The sequence below is a fragment of the Eurosta solidaginis genome, chromosome 3 (assembly GCF_040869045.1).
Source record: "Eurosta solidaginis isolate ZX-2024a chromosome 3, ASM4086904v1, whole genome shotgun sequence".
NCBI lineage: Eukaryota > Metazoa > Arthropoda > Insecta > Diptera > Tephritidae > Eurosta > Eurosta solidaginis.
Window position 1 is genome coordinate 121818039 of NC_090321.1, and position 6404 is coordinate 121824442.

Below are 6404 nucleotides of genomic sequence, written 5' to 3' on the forward strand. Positions count from 1 at the left end.
GGACAAAGCGTTAAAATTAAACGCACAGATGGTCGGGTGCACGCCGCTGTAGTCTCTAAAATTAATGAAGCTGGCAAATCGATCACTGTCGAATGGTATGAACGTGGCGGAACTAACGGCAAAGAAGTTGAATTGGATGCCATACTCGCGTTAAATCCGGAGATACTGCAAGATCCTGAACCTGAACAAAATGCTGCACCCGAACCGAAAAAACAAGCGACAGCGCCAAACAATCTATCGCGTAATGCAACACAGGGTGCCATCGGGCATCGTACCAATCGTGCTACCATCAATGCCACAAGTTTACTTTCTTCATCCGCTGTATCAGAACATTCCGAGAATATGCCACCACCACCAACAACGGGTATAGTACGTTCACGTACTACTAACAATGCAACGCGTTTAGCATCAGCTGCTGGTAGTGGAGGTGGTAGCAGTGCTGTTGGCGGTGGCATTACCATGAGCACTAGCGCAGGCAATTCATCATCCATAGCGTCTAGTTCAGTGGCGGCAAATGTGGGTGCACGTCGTTCCTATGTTGTCAAAGAAGTTGAACGCTTGAAGGAGAATCGTGAAAAGCGCCGCGCACGTCAAGCGGAAATTAAGGATGGGTGGTTCACTGGCAAACTGCGATGATACGACAATTTCATTACGTAGAATGGTACTCACACATCTACTAATAAAATAATAGGTGTTTTTCACGCGCAATCTTTCGCAAGTGGACGACGACGCGAAATCTTTGGTTGGATTGCGCGCCAATACGATTTCTGTTCTGTGAGAAGGAAGACTGTTTTGAATGGATCCTTTTGTTGGCTGGTTTCAAGAGGAACAGGAGGGTCCAGCATTACGCACATGGTGTAAAATTTGGGAGACCACAGCGCATGATATGAGCCAATTGTTAGAACAACAAAGTCAACAATTACAACAATTACATAGTGGTGGTAATAGTAAATTAAACGGCGCATCTTTAAGTGCACGGGATCGGGATTCTCTACACTTACTTCTACAGCAGGTTGGTAACGTAGGATTGCGAAATTCAATATACAATCATAATAATAATAATAATAACTGTAGTAGTGGCACAAATAGTAGTGGTAATACACCCAGCAACAACTCAATTGATTCAACACCAAACAACGACTATATTACAACAGTTGCAACAACACCAGTTGGTGGTGGTGGTGTAGGTGATACAACAATCAATACAAAAATGCCATCTCACGATCGGCCAAGTTATTATAATCCATCACGTATGAAAATTGGACGTATGGTAGATATTAAGGTAAGCACATTTAACCTCAGCAGATATATGGATAAATTAGTAGTAAAGTACAAAGGTTGCCCCTGGCGAGTGCCAAGTTTTGAATATGGACGCGGAATTGTTGGTTTACATCAGGAAATCGAACAATTTTATAATTATGTATTGCCCACGCCCACCGAGCATGCTATACGCAATGAAGTGGTACAGCACCTAGAAGCGGTGGTACACTCAATCGGGCCGAAAGCGGTTGTGGAAATATTTGGCTCATTTCGTACGGGCCTATTTCTGCCCACATCGGATATTGATTTAGTTGTGTTAGGACTATGGGAAAAGGCCCCACTGCGAACTCTCGAAACAGCACTGATTGCGCGTGGAATTGCCGAACCACATTCAGTGCGCGTACTTGACAAAGCGTCTGTGCCCATCATAAAGCTCACAGATCGTGAATCGCAAGTAAGAGTAGATATATCCTTTAATATGCAATCGGGTGTACACTCGGCCGAACTAGTTAAGAAATTTAAACAAGATTATCCAGTGTTAGCGAAACTGGTGCTCGTGCTGAAGCAATTTTTGTTACAGCGTGATCTCAATGAAGTTCCTACCGGCGGCATTTCCTCTTACTCATTAATATTAATGTGTATAAGTTTCCTACAATTACATCCGCATCAAATAGACCATGATAAGGCCAATTTAGGTGTACTGTTGTTGGAGTTTTTTTTTTTTTTGAATTTTATGGGCGTAAGTTCAATTATATGAAAATTGGCATTTCGATAAAGAATGGCGGACGTTATTTACCAAAAGAAGACCTGCAACGTGAAATGATTGACGGACATCGTCCATCATTATTATGTATGGAAGATCCACTGACGCCGGGTAATGATATTGGACGTAGCTCCTATGGTGCATGACAGGTAAAACAAGCATTTGAATATGCATATATGTTGTTGGCGAATGCTGTGAGTCCACTCAACGAATACGGTAGTAATTGCGCTGAGCGTACCATCCTAGGACGAATAATACGGGTAACCGATGATGTAATTGACTACCGTGAGTGGATACGTGAACATTTTGAGCACCTTATTGTACCGAGTACGCCCAGAAATACCAGTGCCGTTAAGTTCATTCCGTCTATACTACCACCTGGCGTTATCACACCCCCATTGCAACAGCATCAGCATATGCATCCAGCATTACAACAGCAACAGCATCAACAGAAGAAATTGGTATTTTGTTCTGTGTGAGATTTAGTACGCGCGAATGTGCGTAGTGCTTTCACTTGCGATACATTGTTCCATTTATTGTGACAGCTGAATGCTCATCAACACATGAAGGCCGTCAATTAGAACGGACAATGCTTGCAATTAATGTCGATACGCTATTTCGCATGATTTTTTTTTTTTTTTTTCAAAATCGATATTCTTTTTGGAATTTCATGCAGCGCGGAAAACTGAAAATATGTCTTTCAACGATTGGTTAACCAATAATGAAGGCAAGAAGACACGTACTATTTATTTAACTGTGCAATTATTGGCTTCCGTGGGACAGGTGACTGAAAACCAAGAGATGCGTGAAACGGGTGAATTGTATTCCATAGGTGTAACTAGTGTTAATGCTGGCATTCCATATGCCGATAGTTTCAATGTCTAAATGCACTATTGCCTTGTAAGAACTGTTGATGATCATACAATGCTGTCAGTGCATGATCAAGTCAAAGGTAAAAAGTCGATATGGGGTGTTGTTAAAGGTTTTATTGAAAGGAATACATGGGCTGGTTTAGAAGAATACTGAAGACTATTTTTTGACGTTGAGATTGCGTCAGGTAGGGAAAACGTTGCGTCAGTCTGCTACTTCCCCCCACCAGTGGTAAGGGGTGGCAGATACTGCGTGATGTGTTTGGTTTTGTTAGTTAAGGCCTCGCTCAAGTCTGACACTTCCCCCCACCCGAGGTAAGGGGTAGCAGATACTGCTCGAGGTAAGGGGAGCATCCACCCGGTGGGATGCCCTCCCGCTTTCAACGACCTTTTGTAAGTCCGGCACTTCCCCCCACCAGTGGTAAGGGGTGCCGGATACTGCTCAAGGTTAGGGAACCTTTTCCCACTTCCAAATTTTTTTTTTTTTTTTTTATGTGAAATTACGAAACGATTCCGTTTTTGATTGGGGTTTTGAAATTCCCATTCGTAATCCAGTAAGCGGGAAGAATCTAGTAGTCTAGTAGTAGTGATAATGGTTTTGCCAGTGCCAATATGTTGCGGGGAAATGATTCGGTTTCTACTGAACATTTCGTGATTGATAAGGTCATGTTGGGTTGGTCACTCTTTCAGAAATTGTTTAGAAAATGCCGCGCGTTGGGCTTTTATTCAAAAAATGCAGTATGTTGCCAAATCGTCTTAGAACTTTAGATTCCAAGCTTTTGTGCTGTCCTGCTACACAGGGAGTATTCACCCTTTTAGTCTGAAATTTCGGAGAGTTCTTGTCCGTCAAGTATTCATGGAAGCGTTCGAGAGGTGAATGTTCCGGCTCGAGAATGTGCAAACCCACATGACTCTTTATCGATTCACAAAACATTGACCAGAAATTTAAGACTCTCTTCCTAAACCTGTTGGCATTTATAAGTTTATTATTGTTATCATTTTTTGTAAAGGGATATGAATACATATTTAAATATGGCTGTCCCTACCCCTTGGACAAAAACTTTTGTTGGCCTCATGCCTTTGGCTGAGTGCATCTGCTTTCTGGGGTAGACCGTGGGTCTGTATTAGGGTTCTGGTATCCTCGCTGGGGGAAGCGAGTGACTGTGGGAAATTTAAATCTACAAAAGGCCGAAAGCCCTTAGATTCTGTGGCAGATCGGTTCGCCCTTCTGCGGTAGGCTTTTATGATGTCCTCGTTATGGTATAACGAGTGAATGGGCTGGTTTCTGGGGTCCTCGCTTGGGGCGAGTGAATTTGGGGTGGTTTTTTGCAAGGGGCCCCCGGTTAGTATTATTATGAAGCCTCAGTTTTGCTTTTTGTTTTGCGAGCTTTTGGTAAGCTCCCATGCGTCCTCGTGTCTCTAGCTCCCTTTCCCCATTGCCACAAGTAGCTAGGCGTAGGATTCCCCCTCCGGCAGACTCGGTACGAGACCGGGGGTGGAAAAAAAAAGAAAAAATAAGATGTAGGATCGCCCTCCGGTAGACTCGCACCCTCACGAGACCGGGGTGGTTGATTATAATTAGGGCCTCGGGAGCGACGCAAGCTTAGGGATAGCGGGGCATCACGGCGCGTGGTTGAACGCGTCTTTATGTCCCGCGCTCCCTTTCCCCATTGCCATCGCGTAGTACGCTTTAGGTTTCCCCTCCGGTAGACTCGCACCCTCACGAGACCGGGGGTTGATGATGATATATGGCTCGGGAGAAACACAAGCTTAGGGATAGAGAGACACGAAGACGTGGGTTCCTTAATATACTTTCGATGCTATCACTAACCGTGGGCCTCTAATTGTAGGTAGTCGGGGGAAATAGTGTTGTGGTTTTCTGGGGTTTGCTTTGTAAGCTTAAGAATAGAATGGGCTGAGTCCCTTTAGGTTCTATGTGGCGGATATCGGATCTGCGTTAGTTTGTTGGTTGGCCTCGTTTCGGGAAAACGAGTGAGTGGGAAGATTTCTGGAAAATGTAAAGACGAGGTTGATTTTTATTGATTTTTTTTTTTTTTTTAAAGGAGGTATGTGGAAGCCGGAGGGATTGTTAAGAGGAGCTCGTAGTCCTCTCACAGTCTGTCTCCATGGGAAGAAGGATCAGTTTGACCAAAGGTCGTCTGACTTGACCCTTCTCGGTTATGAGGTCGACTACACGTACTCGGTTATCTTCGCCGGGGTGTACGTTGACGACTCTACCTAACCTCCATTCGTTGGGAGATAAATTGTCCTCTTTGAGGACAACGAGATCTCCCACTTTTATATTTTCCTTGGGATGCTTCCACTTTACTCGTTTTTGGAGTTCGGATAAATATTCGGTTTTTCATCGCCGGCAGAAGGTTTGATGGAGGGCCTTGAGCTTTTGCCATCTATTTAGCATGGAGGCAGGGCTTTCGTTCACATCCGGTTCTGGCGGCGCCAGAAGATGGCTGCCGGTGAGGAAATGTCCTGGGGTTAATGGCTCCAGGTCCGTTGGGTCATTGGACGCCGGGCTGAGAGGCCGTGAATTTAGGCATGCCTCGATCCGGCACAGAAGGGTTTGGAACTCCTCCATGGTATATTTATGGAGAGAAGAGACCTTTTTGAAGTGGCTTTTGAAGCTCTTCACTCCCGCTTCCCACAGGCCGCCCATATGCGGAGCGCCGGCGGGAATAAAATGCCAAGTTAATGCTTGATGGCTATACTTGGAGACTGTTTTGTCTCGGCTTTCTGCCAGGAAGGCTTTGAATTCCGATCGTAGAGATCGGGAAGCTCCGACAAAGTTCGTACCATTGTCGGAGTAGATGTTTTTTGGACATCCTCTTCTCGCGATAAAACGCGAAAAGGCTGCGAGGAAGCATGGGGTGCTCAGGTCACTAGTGGCCTCTAGGTGGATGGCCTTAGTGGAGAAACAAACAAATAGGCATACGTAGCCTTTGGACAGTCGACATCCCCTACCGCGGTAGCTTTTTATGTCGAAAGGCCCCGCGAAATCTACCCCGGTATTGGTGAACGCGCGAGTAAAAGTAGTACGTTCGCAGGGAAGGGTACCCATAAGTTGGGACTGCGCCTGCTTCCTGTGAAGAATGCAGGTTTTGCAATTGTGGATGATGGCTCTGATCATTGTCTTGACCTTCGGAATCCAATACTGGGTTCGAATAAGGCGGAGCATAAGTTGGTTCTCGCCATGAAGGGAATCATGATGAATCATCATGACTGCAAGGCGAGACAGCTTGCAATTGTAAGGCAAGATGATCGGATGACGCTCGTTGTACCACATGTCTTTTGAGGCCCCTAGACGCCCCCCCGTTCTGATAATATCATCTTTGTCGATGTATGGGTTGAGTGACAGGATTTCACTTTTCCGATCAATAGGTTCCCTATTTTTTAATTGCAAGTATTCTGTACCGTAGGATATTTTCTGACATACTTTTATTAGTGCTTGAGTCGTTGCCTTAATCTCATCGGCTGAGATTGTGCTCGACTTTTCGTGG

At 45.0% G+C, this 6404-nt stretch overlaps 1 pseudogene; it reads left to right on the forward strand.

Moving 5' to 3' along the window:
• Positions 1–796: 796 nt before the first annotated feature.
• LOC137245991 (non-canonical poly(A) RNA polymerase protein Trf4-1-like) lies at positions 797–2502 on the forward strand (annotated as a pseudogene).
• Positions 2503–6404: the final 3902 nt, after the last annotated feature.